The sequence below is a fragment of the Octopus bimaculoides genome, chromosome 27, assembly GCF_046866305.1.
Source record: "Octopus bimaculoides isolate indiv1 chromosome 27, ASM4686630v1, whole genome shotgun sequence".
Taxonomy (NCBI): Eukaryota; Metazoa; Mollusca; class Cephalopoda; order Octopoda; family Octopodidae; genus Octopus; species Octopus bimaculoides.
The window spans coordinates 25,902,282-25,922,335 of NC_142954.1; the positions used below are offsets into that span (position 1 = coordinate 25,902,282).

General features: G+C 36.1%; 1 protein-coding gene across 7 annotated transcripts in view; it reads left to right on the forward strand.

Moving 5' to 3' along the window:
* The window catches only part of LOC106871242 (polypeptide N-acetylgalactosaminyltransferase 5), a 598,066-nt gene that overhangs the window by 504,290 nt on the left and 73,722 nt on the right, over window positions 1-20,054 (forward strand). The gene's annotated exons all lie outside the window — the stretch shown is intronic.

Here is a 20,054-nt window from a genome sequence, read left to right on the forward strand (position 1 = left end):
TTATATCCATTCAGCCCCGTCTCCTCAAAACATTTGATGATGATTATGGTTAAGGCAAACACAGTCAGCAATTGGTTCACAAAAACAATGGCACTTATACCAATTACATTATAATCCTATAAACAATTCAGTGGAAACTTGATTATTATGAACCATTTCTTTCCTCTCTAATGTCTTCATTTCTTCTCTGTAATTCTTGCAGACTCTTGAATCATTTTGTATTAATGTAGCATACCATAAATCATATCTCATAACGATATCTGTCATATCAGTTCCTTTGTATCTCCTGATAAATCTCAACCTTCTTGGAACACAGGGTGGAGAGACTTTCAACAGATTCCAATATTCTTTCTGGGAGGAGAGTTTACATCTCCTTCAGTTTCATATTTTTGGTGGGACAGCTTGATGTTGATGTTGATGGTGGTGGTCATGGTGAAGGTATGTAACTTAGTGGTTAGGGTATTTGGCTATTGGTCATAATGTTGTGAGTTCAATTCCCGATGATGCTATGAGCAAGATACTGTATCGGACGTTGCTGCAGTCCACTCAGATGGCAAAAATTAGTTGTACATGTTTTCCAAAGAGCCAGCTTTGTTACATTCTGTGTCGTGCGGAATCTTCCTGAGAACTACATTGAGAGTATGCATGTCTGTGGAGCGCTCAGCCATGTTAACTGCACGAGCAGGATGTTTCACTGATCAGATTGGTGGAATCCTCATAATATCCGATGGAGTGCCAGTTAGCTGATCATGGTGCTGTTGTTGTGGAGTGGTGGTGGTGGTGGTTGTGGTGCAAATGAGATGCTTTTGATTATGGTAGTGTGGCTGTTTCAAGGAATGACACAGTCTATCTGGGACACCCTAACAGTGACATAAATCCGAGTTGGCTTTTTTGTCCATTTATTTTTATTTATCTTCAAAACTTGTGTGTCTTTTATTAAGTGCCTTTCCTAGTTTCAACCTGGCATCACCACCACCACCACATTGACACCACAATCTCCACCACCACCATCACAGCTACAATTAATACCACCAGCACCACCATCACTTCCACTGCTATCCCCACGACCACTGCCTCTGCAATATCCACTGCCACCTTCACCACCACTGAAACCATCACCACCATCGAGTCTACTACTACCACCACATCGAAAACAACCACCACATTCACCGCCCCACCACCTGGAAGCCATATTTATAGCTCTAATACCACCACAACTATGACCACCACCATGATAATACCACTACATTAAAACCACCACCATCGTCTTCACCACTCTCACCTGCCTATAAAACCACCGCCACCACTACCATGACCACCACCACCACAACAATACTATCACTGCACTCACCTCCCCCACCACCGCCGCCGCCACCATTACCATTCTTCTATCGACACAGCTTTACATGCAGTAATGATAGATCAGCTAAACTTGATCCAGCAACCTTTTCACAGATCAATGCCTTTTTTCTTCGTTTCATTTAATTGGTATCATCCAATCAATACGACTAAGCAGGTTTCTTGTCGTTTTCTTTTATTCTCTTCTTTTGCACGAAGTGGGTGGGCATAAACGGTGACTGCCTCCTCTTCTGTCAAGTGCATACATGCACGTATATGCACATACATGCACAGATAGGAAAATGCACGCTGACACTCAAAGATCAATGTGAAATAGCATTTCTCTGAGAAACCTTTGCACCCTACACACTACAAATGGTACGGATATTTTACTGTCAATGTATTATGTGCGTATTAAAATATATATGTTTCGTATGTGTATTTCGTGTGCAAGATTCTTGATGTGGATACGTGTGTTGAAAGAAATACAATTAAACCTTGGGAGAGGCATTATGCCGGTAATAAACACACGCACTGGTTCAGTCCTTTATTAATTTATATAGTTTTTTGTTAAATTATTTCATTGCACTCTTGCAATTTCTTCAGTAACTTGTCTCTCCACTTCCATTTATTTTGAATATATGATCTGAAGAGATTGCAAAAGTGCAATGAAATAATTTAACAAAAAACTATATAAATTAATAAAGGACTGAACCAGTGCGTGTGTTTATTACCGGCATAATGCCTCTCCCAAGGTTTAATTGTATATATATATATATATATATACATATATATATATATATATATATATATATATATATATATATATATATATATATATATATATATAGCTTAATTTTAAAGTTAGTGTTTAATCCTGCCCATGTTTAGATTGAAGGAATATGGTTATGAAGCCTTCACTTTTATATTATACAATGGAAGACAGCAGGAGATATTTTTTTGTATAACTTAAAGGATTTGTCACTGCTTAGCTAAGTATTTAGGGGCTGGTTGTGGATTTACTTATTGAATTTATTTACCGATGCTCTTGTACATTGGGTGAATGTGTTTGAAAGTTTCCTTGATATGTTTGTTCTCAAACAACACTTATTATTTTAATGCTGTTGACAATGCCAGGCTGAATGGTATTGCCCAAGTGTCGAAACCATAATGATATCCATGGGGCAGCTGATGATGGAGATATGTTTGACTGTTGGTATGGATGTTGGTATGTATATATATATATATATATATATATATACATATATATATATAAATGAATATAAATGTATATATATATATATATATATATATATATATATATATATGCGAGTAAAAATAAATACAAAAAAGGTGGGGTTTTTTGTATGATTGTGTATAGAGGAATATATTATTTTGCTTAAAAGAGTTCCAACACTGTCTGTTTTTTTATGTTTTATTTATATTCCTGCAGAACTAATGTGGGGTATAGAATATGGAATATACAATATATAATATGATATACAATATACAATATAAAATAAAATAAAATAAAAATGGATGGCACCATGAAAGAAAGTATTGAATGTAGATGAAACATTGAGTGTTCAATATAAAGGATCAAATATATAAATATATAAATATAAATATATATATATAAAGGCGACTCAAGTTTCAGGGCTATTTCCCTTCGTCATATATATATATATATAGTTATAGGGATGGGGCTGGAAGTAGTCTACAATATTAGGAATATTATCTTACCTGGAATCACATTGGATTGTACCTAAAGACTCATGGATTATAATTATTATTATTATTAAAAATATAAAATTTAATTGAATTAGTTCGTTATATGATTGCACCCTTATTCTTATTAGTTTTAACATCATCAGTTGTGAATCTATGTCATGCTCTTCATATCTCATTACTTTAATAACTGTTCATGTAACTAATTATTATATTTAGTTCAATTATAAATAATCCAGTCCCCTCTAACCATAATTATAAATTTTATCCACTACCTATATTTTGGCAGATCATTCTTATCATTTTTGTTTTTAGTTTTGTATTTATCTGATCTTTTCTTGACACATTTTATCACTTTATTAAAAGTACCTGTTATAAGAATGGCTAATAGTAACCTAGCACCTCTTCGAAAATGTTCACTCCTCTTCTTATCTCTCCATCTATCCTATACAGTTTTCCATATATAGCATTCAATTCTCGGCTTGACATTGTTTTGTGGTCCTAATTGTTTACAATAGATTTAACGGTGGTGAACTAATAAGACAATCTGTCTGGATAAAGTCTCCCTACTTTACTGAATTTCTAATAACAAGATAACTTGCTGTTTATAATTTATTACTTTCTATTCCATGTCCTTCCTTCCTTATTATATTTAATAGACTAATTTCTGTTATGAAAACCAGTATCTCATTTGCTATTACCTTTATAAATTAATCTGATGAAATGATTAGTGAAAGTTCCGTTTAATATCTTGCAGATTTCCATAATCTGCATGTGTAACCCATCGTGTTATCATGTTGATTAATGTGAAAGATTCTACCGATTATTGAAACAGTCATGACTCCGGTTCTCTGTTGTGGTATGGTTTCTGCAGCTGGATGCCCTTCCTAACCCCATCCACATTACAGAGTGTTCCAGGTGCTTTTTACAACCAACCAGCATCGGTGCATTTATGCAGCACCAGCACGAGTGCTTTTTATATGCCACCAGCACCTGCAAAGGACAAGTATATATACGTATATACATATATATATATTTGTTTTGTAAGATTTTTGATGTGAAATCGTGTGTTGAAACAGATGTTGTTGTGTGTATATATATATATATATATATATATATATATATACAAACAATATATGAGTATATGCATATATATGTACATGTATGTACATACCTTCATCTACATGTACATATAGATACATAACTGGGTACATGACGTGGCAAAAGAACATGGACAATGGATGACAGCGATTTTATTTAGCTTCATATGTCTTCTCAAGTACAGTAAATAGTCACTCTGCAGAACTTGGGCTCAGAACATGAAGACAGATGTAATACCGCTAAGCATCTCATCCAGCGTGCTAACGTTTTCTAACAGTTCACCATTTTAAATGAAATATAATATTGAATGCTACATTTAAAAATACTCTCAACTTTTTAAACTGTTTTTAGATTAAATGATGTAATTTTGGAGGGACTTTATTAAAATTGTTAGTAATTGCATTATGCTAATTAAAAATTTCACATTAAAACATACATCATTTAAAAGATTAAAAATAATTTCTGCTTTTAACCATACAAAGTTTGAATCGCAAGTAATTAAATACACGAAAATAGTATTTATTCACCAGTGATGCCTCTATGAGTTTGTGTCTGCAAATGTATGTCTGTATATGTGGTTATGTATGTACACTTGTGTGTGTGTGTGTGTGTGTGTGTGTGTGTGTGTGTGCATGCATATATATGTATATGTGTGCATGTATATACATGTGTGTGTACATGTAAATGAATGTATATGTATGTTTGTGCGTGTGTGTGTGTGCATGTTTATATGTACATATATGAGTGTGTGTGTGCATATGTATGTATATATATATGTGTGTGTCTGTGTGCTTTAAAAATAATTATTTCCTATATCCACCCCTCCATTATTACCCACCCCTTACACTAAGCCGAATATGCATAACTCTTCAAACTCATTCTCCAGACATAAAACGAAATACACCTGTAATTCCTGAGTTTTTTTGTTCCAGTTTGCTTCTGGAGTATTAACAAAATACGGATTGCTTTTAGTCTTTTTCGTTTTTTTCTTTTTCAATTGCAAAGCAGTTTTGAAAACGATCCTAGTCTTAACATTTCATCTAAAAACCCAGAAAACATGCATTGGGGATGTTTGGGGGGGGGGGGGGGGTCAGGGGACAGGTCTCCATTTAAAAACAGGAAAGGAATGTCGTGTTTAGATCAAGTGGTTGCTTTCTGAAACAGATTTTATTGCAGAGATACCACAACTACTGCTGCTGTTGCTATTGAAGGAGATTCCCTCTAAGTGGTTGTTCAACCTTCTAGAAATAGCAGCCAGACCTAATTAAAATCACACCACCAACCCATGAAGGATATATTGTATAATGTTAAATCCTTGACAACATAATGAATAATATTATGTCTGAATAATATGATAAGTTAGGATGGTCATGGCAAATGAACACCAACTGGTGGTGGTGGTGGTGGTGGTGAAGGGATACATTTTTTTTCAACTTTCCCTATTTTCTTCCCCAAAACTGCCAATAAGATGATAATGTCCTCGTGTTTTCAATACTGTGTAATCTTAGGTTTCTTGTTGAGGTTGTTACCATATTGATAAGATAATGTTTTGTTTCTTATCTGAAAGAGTTTGTAATATTAAACAATAAGATACACTTAAGTCATGTGTACAAACACGTGTGTGTAATATATATATATATATATATATATATATATATATATATATATATATATATATACATACATATATTACAGTTATGTTGAAACAGGTGATACAGGAAAGTGCAGCATTAGCGACAAAACATTTGTGGAATAAATTTTAAAGCTTTACAGAAGCAATTTGAGTTTAGCACACCAGTTTGGACAGAATTATGATTTCTATAAGAATGGGATGGTTCATATCTGAAAGCAGCTCCAGGAGGTGTGAAGAACAAATTTGTACGCAGTCTGTTTCTGAGAACTGTTCTATTGGACCTCTGTGCAATCTGGCGTGATAAACATTGTTTTTATGATTCAACCTTAAGTGCTGCAGCATGCCCTTGCTGGTCTTGGGGAAGTCTCATCTCCCTTTTGTCATGGGACTCCATCAGACATGCTACAGCTTGCCTTTACTGATTTTTATTGATCTTGAGATAGTCTCATCTCCCTTCTATCTTGAGACTCCATCAGACATGCTGCAGCATGCGTTTGCTGGTCTTGAGAAAGTCTCATCTCTCTTATCTCTTGAGATTCTCACCTTCGGGTTTTCTGCAAGTCTCCTTGCTTGATGGGTGTTTCTGGAGAGCTTATGTGTTTTCTTTGGTGGCATATATTTTTTACAATGTTGTCATCAAAAAATTATGATCATAGAAAAAAATATACATTAATCTCTATTTTTGTAACCGGTTGTGTGTATGTAGTGTGTCTGTATTTTTGTATGCAGTGTAAATTAACCAAATATAAGCTAATTGTAGAAACCTTGCAGCTGTTGTGCTAATTATGAAGTGGTAATTGAACGGTAGATGTGTATTTTTATATACCTTGAACGTGCCACCTAATTGGATTTTGTCAAGAGTTTCACCTCCAGCCGTTCTGGTCACATATGTGTATATATGTGTAGATGTGTGTGTGTTTAATAGTGTATGTAATGAACATGCACACACTCACAGACACATAGACATTCATATACAAAATGTGATGATAAACACACATACTGCCTCACATAGATATAATAAGAACCCATACAGACCTACATTCACGCATGTCAGTCGTCACATATGTATATGTAGATGTGTGTGTGTGTATGTGTTTAATAATGTACCTAACGCAGAAACACACACAGACATACACACTCATACACTCACAGACACATACACACAGATATACGAAATGTGATGTTGTCCTTGTCATATAAAATATCTTTTACTATGTCAAAGGTATCGAATGTGCAAACACACACACACACACACACGCACACACAATCACTCATATAGAATGTGCAGCACTATAGTTGACTATAGAAAGACTATGTCTATGAAATGTTATATTGTTTTAATGGAAATGAAAACAAAAATTACATATTGACATGATGGGGTGTAAGGGTTAATATCGTAAGGGTTCGTATAGTATAGTAAGAGAGACACACACAGGCATGCGTTCACGCATGTCAGACGCCACATATGTATATGAATGCATAGATGTGTGTGGAGCAAACTTACTGCAAATGTTATGCATGATTGTCATAAATGTGTTGTCGCTTTATGTCAATATCTTGCATAGAAAGACTGGCAGACCAGTTCTGTTCCAGGACCTCTTTCACCAATACCCTTCCAATTAGCTTTCTGAAAGTCCAGGCTGAAGAGGAGGAGTTGGGTGCTTCTAGCAGCCTGCATGCCTGTAGTCTTCTGCTGGCCACACCTTGTTAGCTTTATTCAGTTATGGTCCAAGAAAATCGTTTGTGTCACCTTAATATTATTGATGAGAGCCATGTTGTTTGTGAAGCAGAGGTCCAAGACATGTGTGCATATATATATACATATATATATATATATATATATATATATATATATATATATATATATATATATATATATATATCTTAAAAAATAGAGCTCAAAATCGATGCATTGAAGATACTTTATTGCAGCAACAATTATAATAGCAGTAATCTTCAATGCATCGATTTTGAGCTCTATTTTTCAAGAGAGAGAGATATATATATATATACAAAAACTCACCTGTGAGGTTTTTGCTAAGACTGTTAACAGATACTATATAATTTATAAAATTTTGTTTTATAAAAAAATATATATTTTATCATCATCATCATCATCATCATCATCATCATCATCATCGTTTAACGTCCGCTTTCCATGCTAGCATGGGTTGGACGATTTGACTGAGGACTGGTGCAACCGGATGGCTACACCAGGCTCCAATCTAATTATATATATATATATATATATATATATATATATATATATATATACACACACATACACTGTATGTTGAGTACTCAAGTTTTCTTCAAATAAACCCTATATGTACTCACTCACATGCATTATATATATCATCATCATCATCATCATCATCATCACTTAACATCCCTTTTCTATGCTGGCATGGGTTGGACTGATTGCCAGGGGTTGCCTAGGCAAAGGACTGTCCCAGGCTTTACTATATCATCTTCATTTAACTGCTTTTCCATGCTTGCACATATATGTCTGTTCTGTTGTACAAACATGTAGAATACACATTACCCCGAAACCAATTGCAGGCTTGCTAAACGTGCTAGAAATAACAGCCAAATCTTCCTTAAACCACATATCTTACCTTTAAGATATGCACAATTGGCTTTGTAATTTCCATTATACAAAAAGAAAAAATATTGGTAAAACTGGATGGCCACAAAGTTGGAACATCTTGGATTATAGTGTACTTAACCAGAGCAGTCCTGGGGCTAAACAACAACTAGAATATACATCATCATCATCAGCATTCCAAAATACCTTATGCTTCCGTGAATAAAAACAGGAACCGCCCCCCCCCCCGTACTCCTCTCTCCCAACCTAGTACAAAGTGCTCTTCCCCCCACCCCCACCCTTCTGACACCATCTCATTCAACTTCTTCAATCTATATAACACCTTCGTCTGTGCAGGCAACAAATAAATTGATTTCACAAGAAAGAAAGAAAGAAGAAACGCACTCCAGAGTTCCTCTCTTAAGAGTTTAAGCTTCAAATAACAAATTCTGCCAGAAACATTCTCTATTACCCCACCCACCACCACCGCTACCTTCCCACCTCCCTCACCTCACTAGAATATTTCCTCTGAAGCCCCCCCCCCTACAAAAAAGGATATGAGTGGTGATGGTGGTGGTGGTGGCGTCGGTGGTGGTGGTGGTGGCAGCGGCGGCAGTTGAAGGTGAGATCAGTGATATTTCTTATTTACTTGTTTCAGTCGTTTCACTGTGGCCATGCTGGGGCACTGCCTTGGAAAGGTTTTTAGTAGCACAAATTGACACCCAGCACTTTAATTTTTTTTTTTTTTTTCGAGCTTGGTACTTATTGTGTCGGACCCTTTTGCTGAACTGCTAAGTTACAGGGATGTACAGCCAAGCTATGAGTGAATCATCTGATGAATTGCGGGGGCAGGGAATTTTGGTTGTGTTTTTGAAGATGTGAAGGGACATCCCTAAAAAGATTGGTTTTGACCACTTGTGCAGAATTTTCTGGTGGGTCAAAAATGAAGTGTGTTGCCAGGGATAGAACACAGCAAAGTTGAATTAATTCAGCTAAGATGGAAGAAGTGCCATGAGATGGAAGAGCCACACATTCTTAGCATTTTGGCCATTGTCACCCATTTTTGCATATATTACTAAAGGAAAACACTTCCTTCTCCACCCTCGCCATTCCCTATCAAACTGAATTTGAAAAGGCTGGCCGTCTTTTTCTTCCATATCGAGAACCTTGGACAACATTCTTTGGCATTGGAAGATTTGTGAGATAAGATAATCTTTCCCGAAAAACAGGATGACAGGAAGGTCACCTGGCCATGGAATAACTGCTTCAGTAATTTTCATCCAACCAATTCTAACATGCAAAGAACAGACAATGAGAAAAAAAACAATAAAGAAATACTCACACATATATCTGTGTAGGTGTATATGTATGTGTGTGTGTGTGTGTGTGTGTGTACATAGAAATAATGTGTGTTCTCTGTATGTGTGTGTCTATATCGAAATAAACAGGATTCTTTTTATCTTCACAAGTTTTATTGGAAATTCAGAGGTTTTCCTTTAATCGACTTCAGTTTCCTGTTTAGGTCGTTCTCTTCCACTACCCTCCATACCGCCCTCCTCCCCTATGCACACACACACACACAGACACACGCACACTTCTTTTCTTCAATTAAATATTCATCACTTTCTAGTTCATTACTTCCATGCAGAGATATATATATTTAAGAGAGAGAGAAAGACTGATTATTTATTTCAGCCATCATTGATAGGTTTTAGTCAATTACATAAGCTGTATTGACTTTTAGAGCCTGATGCTTAACTCAGCTGTATCTCTTAGTTACAGAAAATAAACACAGAAGATCAGATTTTTAAGTGGTCTCAATATAAGCAAACACACACACACACACACACACACACACAGAGCAACAATAGACTTCTGCGCAGTTGTTGTGAGTCAAGCTTACACCAAAAGTTTTGGCAAGCCCAAGGCTATAGGAAAAGAAGCAAGTTGTGGAACCGACTTCCTGTTGACTCTGGTTTTCAACAGCTGGGTGCCCTTCCTGTCACCAATCCACACCTGTGTCCAGGTAATATTTTCCCTATGACCAGACGGAAGGCTGGAAACAAACAACATGTGTGACTGTGATGTTTATTTACGTTATGAGCATTGTTTTAACATTTCCTTGGTTGCATGGCTCAGATGGAATTTGCTTAGGCAGATTTTCTGTGACCAGCGGCCCTTCCTGTCACCAATCCTCACTGATTTCCAAGCAACAGGATATTTTTACCCATGGTCAGACATGTTTTCCATGTAAGATTTCAAATCAATGTTCACACTCGTCATATGATGTCACAGCAAAGATACACACACACACACAATTATACAAATTATATACAATGGGCTTCTTTCACTCTTCATCAATAAAATTCACTCACAAGGCATTGGTGAGCCTGGGACTTTTCTCAGAGCCACACAATAGGACTGAACCCAAAACCAAATTGCTTGGAAAACAAGCCATGCCTGTGCTTATATATATATATATGTGTGTGTGTGTTTATGTATGCATTTATGTATGTATATGTGTGTAGATAGATAGATTTGTTTGTCTATGTATATATATATGTATCTTTCCATGGACGTCCGTGGCATTTTCTCATTAATCCTATCCTATTCTATCTTCTCTTGTCTTTTCTTGTCTTGATGTTTTCGATCTCCAAACCGACAGTCAATCCATCAAACCAGTTCCTTATACTATACATATTATGTGCATCCGGATGAAATACTGAAGATTTAGACTTGTAGTGAAGGAGTTCAGAGAGGGAAAAAACAGAGAGAGAGAGAGAGAGAAATTGGGGGAGAACAGAGATAGAAATAGGGAGAGATTCAAGGAGAGACAGGGTTTATAAGGAATTTAGTTTGTGAAGAAACTAGAAGAACTTCTCTTGTTCAAATGAAAACCTACTTCCAGAATCCTCAGAAGGCCTCTTGGCTTCTCAATTCTTCTCCTTGATATTCCCATAATTGCTATTCCAACCAAATAAGATATATATTTCCTTACTTCAACTAACATAATATTGACCGTTTATTCCAAACCTCATTTTTCTTCCATTCTATTATTCTGTTTGCTTCAAAATATTTTGCTTTTTATTCTATTCTCTCACACTTACTCACTCTCTTTCTTTCTCTCACTTCACTTATATATATATGTGTATATATATATATATATAATATATAGACATCTGACATAGCTGGATTTTCGCAGTTCATTTTTTTATTTTCATATTTACACAAGTATTTTCATGTTCTTTTGAAACATTTATCATGATGAATATATGTAATATATATACATAAACTCCTATTATATATGTATACATACACAAACATATACACAAATATACGTATGCATGTATGTATAGACACACACACACACACGTTTATGTACATGTGTGTGTACGTTTTCCAAGTTTAAGCCATTCTGTTCATTAACAGCTCAGGTGGGTGGTATATACGAAGAGTTTGGTGCATAGACAGACTTTTTGTAGATACACTAATAGGTATATATATATATACGCAGATGTAGACGATTAGATGATATACACACACACACACACACACACACACACGTTAATATACATAGACACTGGTGTGGTTGTGGGGTAAAGAATCTTGCTTCCTAACCTCATGGTTCCAGGTTCAGTCCTACTCTACAGGTATTCTACTACAGAAATGAGCCAACCAAAATCTTGGGAGTGGATTTGGTAGATGGAAACTGTGTGAAGCCGTTGTGCATTGGTATCTTGGTATTGCATGAGAATTTTAAAACATGAGTTCCTTCATTTTTCAGTCTTCAATTAAAACATGAAGACAATTAGAAGAAAATGCTACTTCCCTTGGAAACAGGTTAGGGTTGGCAACAGGAAGAGCACCAAGGCATAGAAAGTCTGCCTCAATAAACTCTGCTTGACAGAATTAGCAGAACAGAATGACTGCTTGTATGAAACCCTTCCTGTATGAAACCCTTTCTGCAGACTGACTCGACAACAACAGAGAGTGACTTCATTATCTTAATTAGCGACATGCACACAATTCACATACATTCTCTTATTCCTTTACTTGTTTCAGTCACTTGACTGTGGCCATGCTGGAGCACCGCCTTTAGTCAAGCAAATCAACCCCAGGACTTATTCTTTGTAAGCCTAGTACTTATTCTATCGGTCTCCTTTGCCGAACTACTAAGGGGATGGGGAACACACACATACAAACATATACTCACACATACATACATACATACATACATATATATATATATATATATATATATATATATATATATATATATATATATATATATATATAAGAATTTAAGGATTGGAGAAAACGCATGTTATAATTGCTGCGTTTTCTCCAATCCTTAAATTCTTAAATATACTCAAATACCCAAAATTTCAAGGAGTTCCTGCCTTAAAAACAGGAACTAAACCACAGTTATTTTGTGTTCTTTGCTACATTGGTTTCTATTAAACCATTTATTCTATCAGAAGAATTTTTATTCATTAAGATAGAAGAAATACACATAATTATATCATCATCATCGTTTAACGTCCGCTTTCCATGCTAGCATGGGTTGGACAATTTGACTGAGGACTGGTGAAACCGGATGGCAACACCAGGCTCCAGTCTGATTTGGCAGAGTTTCTACAGCTGGATGCCCTTCCTAACGCCAACCACTCAGAGAGTGTAGTGGGTGCTTTTACGTGTCACCCGCACGAAAACGGCCACGCTCGAAATGGTGTCTTTTATGTGCCACCCGCACAAGCCAGTCCAGGGGCACTGGCAACGATCTCGCTCGAAAATCCTACAGGAGCCAGTCAGGCGGTACTGGCAACGGCCACGCTCAAAATGGTGCATCTCATGTGCCACCCGCACAAGAACCAGTCCAGGGGCACTGGCAACGATCTTACTTGGCTTGCCGGGTCTTCTCACGCACAGCACATTTCCAAAGGTCTCGGTCCGTATATATATATATATATATATATATATATATACACACACACATACATGATGGGCTTCTTTCAGTTTCCGTTTACCAAATCCACTCACAATGCTTTGGTTGGCCTGAGTCTATAGCAGAAGACACTTGCCCAAGGTGCCACGCAATGGGACTGAACCCGGAACCATGTGGTTCCAAGCTACTTATCACACAGCCACCCCTGCACCTATACATCTGTGAAATGTTTTTAATGATTGCCACCAAGCGAAAGATCCCCATCATCAGCATCATCACTGCAATGATGATGATGATGCTGCTGTTATTGTTAGGAGAGATGTTGAGGATGATGATGTTGGTTATATTGTTAACATGTCAGGTGTTGATAATGTAAAGTTGTAAACTGAAGCAGGTATTCAATAGTTTTGAAATGGATCTTGCCAAAAGCGAAGTGGAATCGAATAACCAGGATTACTGCCAGACATTCCCTCCAATCTCTCAGTGGAAAAAGATGTTATTTAGGATTGATTCGTCTTTTTTCTTATTATTTCTCTCTTCTTTAATGTCCAGCTTCTGATGGTGGTTAGTGACAAAATGTGTGGCTGCGTGTATACTACATACACACATATATATTCATACACATTTGTATATAAATATATGCATACATATTCATGCTGCATTTGTGTCTGTGTGTATACACACAGAATGTACATGTATGTGTGTGTATATACATGAACGTCTGTCTTTGTTTCTCTCTCTCTCTCTCTCTCTCTCTCTCTCTGTCTCTCTCTCTCTCTCTTACTCTCTCTCTCTGTCTCTCACTCTCTCTCTCTCTCTCTCTCTCTCTCTCTCTCTCTCTCACTCTCTCTCTCTGTATGTATGTATATATATATATATATATATATATATATATATATATATATATATATGGTTGTTGTTGTTTTGGCCAATTAGAGAACTATCACCGAATATTTTTGAGTAGGCATAAGGTTACAAACAGATAAAACATTACAAGGAGAACATGAATAAAATTTGAGGCAAAGAGGAAACGAAAAGCATGAAATGGTATCAGAAAAGTGAAAGCAGGAAAATCGTAGAAACATAAAGCAAAAGAAAAAAAACAACAGTAAAGCAAAGAAGTGTAAAACGAATAAGGAAAGAGAAAACAATACCAAGTTTTAAGGTGAAAGAGAAGAAAAATTCAGAAAAAATGGGTTGAGTGCAAAAACGAAAATGTTTGATAGCAAAGAAAGACACCTGTTCAAATGGTGTGTGTGTGTGTGTGTGTGTGTTACAGTTCTATATTTAAGAGGAATTATTTACATTATTTACATTATTTACAATTGACAGATATTTGTCCTCATCTTGTTTGTTGTTAACACAATGTTTCAGCTGATATATCCTCCAGCCTTCATCAGGTGTCTTGGGGAAATTTCGAACCTGGGTTCTCATTCCTAAGGTATTTTTTGATATTATTATTATTATTCAGGTCACTGCCTGGAATCGAACTCGGAATCTTGGGGTTGGTAGTCTGCGCTCTTAACCACTATGCCATATGCCTGTTAACAACAAACAAGATGAGCACAAATATCCATCAAATGTAAATAGTGTGTGTGTGTGTGTGTGTGTGTGTGTGTGTGTGTGTATATCTGAAGTCTGGTATGTGTAAGTATATATATTGGTCTTTGTGTGAATTTTTACCTTTTACTTGTTTCAGTCACTGGACTACAGCCCCATTGTATCCCTGATGAATCTCAGTCATGCATCGTTGAAATGTTCATGACAGACTAAATGTAATACCATCATAATCCATTCTTGGGTTATGCATACATGTTAGGCCAGTCTTGGTAAAAAAATATATTTCATACACAAACATATTGGCCAATCTTCCAATGCCTAATTATGCCTAAAAATCACTGCTAGAATCTGTGGGGTACGGGACTATCTGACCGATGGCATTTGTTGGGTCCCTTTTAAATTTTGAGATCAAATTCTGTCAAGGTCAACTTGGCCTCTCATCTCTCTCTGAGGTCATCAGTAAAATAAAATACCAGTGACATACTAAGGTTTATATAATCTGATAACCCAACTCCCACCACATTTCATATTATGGGCCTTTATTAGTAACAAGATATACATCCATATGTGTGTGTGTATATATATTCACGCACATATGCATATAAACATATATAATACATGCATGCAGACATATATATACACAGACATGCATATATACACATCTCTCTCTTTCTCATATATATATATATATATATATATATATATATATGTGTGTGTGTGTGTGTATATATAAATGTATGTGTGTGCACTCATGCACTCATGCACAGGCAACACTAAACATATGAAAAATAATATATTTTAAGTAATCCTTCCTCTCGTATATGACCCACATCCCCCACCCCCACCTCACGACCACCACCACCACCACCAGTGCTGCCACTCGAATATTGGTAAATAGATGCGTGCTTTCTTTTAGTATATCAAGCACATATAAGTAACAGGATGGTAGCAGGGTGGTGGTGGTGGTGGGAGGGAAATGCAAAGTAGGTGAAATATTGAAGTTACATATAGACTGATGTCAGCATTAGTAAGAAATAGGGCAGGATTGCCTACGATGGGAAGTTAGTGGTGGTGGTGGTGGTGGTGGTGAACTCTGACAAGCATTTAGGGAAGAGTGGAATAGTTGAAGTTGTGTTATGGATAGGGCTGTGTTTGTGTGTTACTCATACTTGCATGCATAGAGGTGTGTGTGTGTGTGTGTGTGCCTTTAATACTTTTGATAGTTTTGGTGACATGTTTTTGTTGAAATAAAACGCTTTTTTTTTTTTAAATAAAATGAAGAATTATTTATCTGGTGTCTGGAAAACGAAATTTTGATAAAAGTGGGTTTTAATTTAGTTTGCTTAAAAAATACATTTATAGTGTAGAACCAGTGGTGGTGGTCTCAGGTGGCTTGGATCGAAAGAGACAACCTTTTTTATAATATATGCTATTAAACTGGTCAAATCCTGCTCAACAGAATATCATCAATATATTTTATTTTTCTCTGCGAAATGTAGGAATGAATCTCCACAATCAATAAATGTTTTTCTGCTTTCTACCCGTTAATTCCATCCTTTTATTTTTTCTTCCCCTATTACTGGGTGGGAAGGTCATGTGGATAGACCCCTTAGGCACCTTTTCCATAGGGTCCTATCAGAAGCAACTGTCATTAGATATTCCTGCTGGAATATTCCTGTGTCCCCAGCTAAGACTGTGAATATTATTCAACCATTTTGTTCTTGGTCTGCCCCTTGGGTTTCTACTGGTTTGGGTCAGCTTGAAGAATCCCTGCTATAATTCCTCAATGCAGAGAAGAAGCAACTTAACCTGAAGCAACTCCCTCATCTCTCAACTCACATTACCCCACAGATCCTTTGGAGGAACTTCGTTTTGGCCCTCTTCTATTCACCATTCTGCTTTACCAGTCATTATCCATTACAGATGGGATGGTCATGTCCGGCACCATGCTGGCATCTGTATTTGACTCATGAAACTACGAGTTAATGACACCAAATAGTGTGTGTGCATGCACGTATATATGTAAGTATATAAAGATATGGATATGTGGATACATATAAAGATATGGATATGTGGATACATATATGAGCAGATCTAAGTGACAGTGAGTGTGTGTGTAGATGTATGTATATGCTAACTTACTTTACCAACCAAACTGATATACAACTTGATATATACATCCTTTCTGGATATATAAAATAAAAAAACAAATCTTAAAATTTATTTTCTCAAATAAATTGACCACTGTCCCAGAAGGGGCAGAATTTTGTCCTCTTTTTGTCCTCTCTCTCCCCTTCAGTTTGGTGATGACACATATGTTATGGAGTTGTGTGGGTGTGTAAGTGTGTACAGACAGACAAACAGTCAGTCTATGTGTGAATAGACTTAGTTGTGTGTATATGTATGTGTGTACTGGCTTAGCCAATCAAACAGAGATTTTAAGGTGATTATCCATCTAATGATTAGCATATCTCCAGGAGAAAGGTCATTCTGATATAAAACTTGATGCGCAGGGAATGGCATTGAACATTCGAGGGATTTTTTTGCTTGCACTTGAGATCAAACCACTCCCATTTTTCTGAGCCTGCAACCCTCATTGGCAGTGGATATCTTGAACTGGTTATCTCTAAATCATGTCAATAGGATGGAGAGGGTCTGTGAAGTGCTGTGCAACACTTGTGGGATCTAAAATCTTAAGGTTGCACAATTGCCAGAAAGGTGACATTCCCATGCCCAGTTGAGGTGGAGGGTGGCACAGTAAGCACAGAAACTATGGACGCGAACGTGGGTGTAGCCATCTGCTGGTGCAATAAATAGCCTAACGCACAGGTATTGCTCGCATTTTGCATGGGCAATAGTCACGGATGACTTTCAGTCATGAGCTATCAACTCTTATATACATATATACATATATATATATATATATATATATATATCCCCCACACACACACGTATATTTATATGTATCACTCTATTTATAAATCATTGTGTAGATGAAACGGAAACGTGACATGGTGTCATGCATCACTGGAGACGACGACTGATTCATTAAAGCAAGTATGTTAAAACCGTCATTCAAGTGGTGGTGGTGGTGGTGGTTTTGTAGCTTGGGTGTATGATCTATCTAGGTAGGTCCACCCACCCATTGAATTCCTGTCATGTCTCTACTGCCTTCTTTTCTCCAACCCATCTTGACAATAACTGAATTTATTTATACCTCAATGGTCCATCAATATGAAAGCATGATTGGAAGCAGAAATAAAATGGTGATGATGATGACGACATACATGCATATTATTTTTTGACAAAGATAGATAGACAGGCAGATATATATATATATATATATATATATATATATATATATATACATACACACATATAATTATAATTAAGGGAGCAAGGGCAAAAACGACCTATCTCCAGCATGCTTGAAGTGCTGAGACCTTCAAAAAACTACCAAAAACTCCAGATAAATATACACATGGCTGAAAGTGGGCTAGTGAGAGTAAATTAAAAAGACCTCACGTTAATTGTAAATTGGCTCCAATTTCTGGATTAAAGCAAAAAAATAAGCTTTCTTCCTTCGTCAACACAATAACGCAATTTTTATCCTTATACTCTATTATGAATTAACAAATGTATATATATATATATATATATATATATATATATATATATATATATATATACCAGAGTAAGCAGATAAATGTGAAACAAGGTGGAAAAAAGAGTACTCAAATACCAGAGATAGAGTAATATGGTTTATTTAAAAGCAGCAGAAATATAACAAAAGCTGTTACTCAGAGTTTCACATTCGTTGGACAGTTTTGTTAGAATTTAACAAAACTGTTGGGAACGCGAAACTCTGAGTAACAGCTTTTATATCTCTGCTGCTTTTAAATAAAGTACACATATATATATATATATATATATATATATATATATATATATATATATATTTATATAAATAAGGATAAGATGGTTTTTTTAAATGCTGATCATATCAAGTGGCTAGCATGGGAATAAAAACCTCATAGGTAATAATTATTGTTAAAATTATAATTAAGGGTATCTACAAGATACCATCACGCTAGAAGTAGTAGTCAAAACTTGACTCTAAAACCACATCAAATGTTCATACAGCACCAGGAGAGAAGACAAAGAGACAAAATAAACCCGCAAAAAATTATTGGATCCAATTTTTTATTAGTTTATTTTGTGTCTTTGTCTTTTCTCCTGGTGCTGTATGAATTTTTGATGTTGAAACCATCTCTAGCATGATGGTATCTTTTAGATACCCTCAATTATAATTTTATATATATATACATATATATATATATATATATATATCGTATCATATATATATCACTGTATCGACCAGACTCTCAGTTGTTGTTATACACCACTGGTCACAATGCACTTCCTTGCATTATTGTAGCTTTTGAATTTTGTCACTCCACTGAGGAGATTGTCAAGCAGACATTTTCCTTGACCAGGACATCAGTTGTCCATCACCGAGTTACCTCTGTGCGGCTGAGTGGACTGAAGCAACATGAAATAAAGTGCTTTGCTCAAGAATACAACACATCACTGGTCTGCAAATCAAAACTGCTATCCTGAGTGCAACATCCATATTAGGTCATACACACACCTATATTTGGAGAGAGCCAGAGTCAAAGAGAGAGAGAGAGAGAGAGAGAGAGAGATTACATTGGGGAAGAACTGTTTTTGTTGTTTAAAAACAAAAAACCATTACACTTTCTTTCCCTTTCTTGCTTAGCCAAAATTTTCAGTTGCACTTTTGCAGCCTGGTCACTGGCACATTTCCATTGCATCTGTCAAAAATCTGTGCCGGGCAACTTTTTATTAGCCCCAGGAGGCTTTTCTTTTTACTCTTCTTTCCTTTTTCTTTTTTTCCCAACTTCTGCCTCTTTGTGTTGACTGCACACTTTGCTGCTTGACCTTTTCACATCGGCTGCCATTACTTACTTTCTCTGTTGAGTCTCTTTTACTGCTTTTCCTATATTTATTTTCATTTTTCATTATCACCACTCTTTCTTTTTTTTTTTGTCTCTTGGGAGCCATTTTGAATATGTGGTGACTGTTGGTGGCTATGGATACACAAAGTATGTTTGGAAGTATCTGATTATAAGTACAAGTCT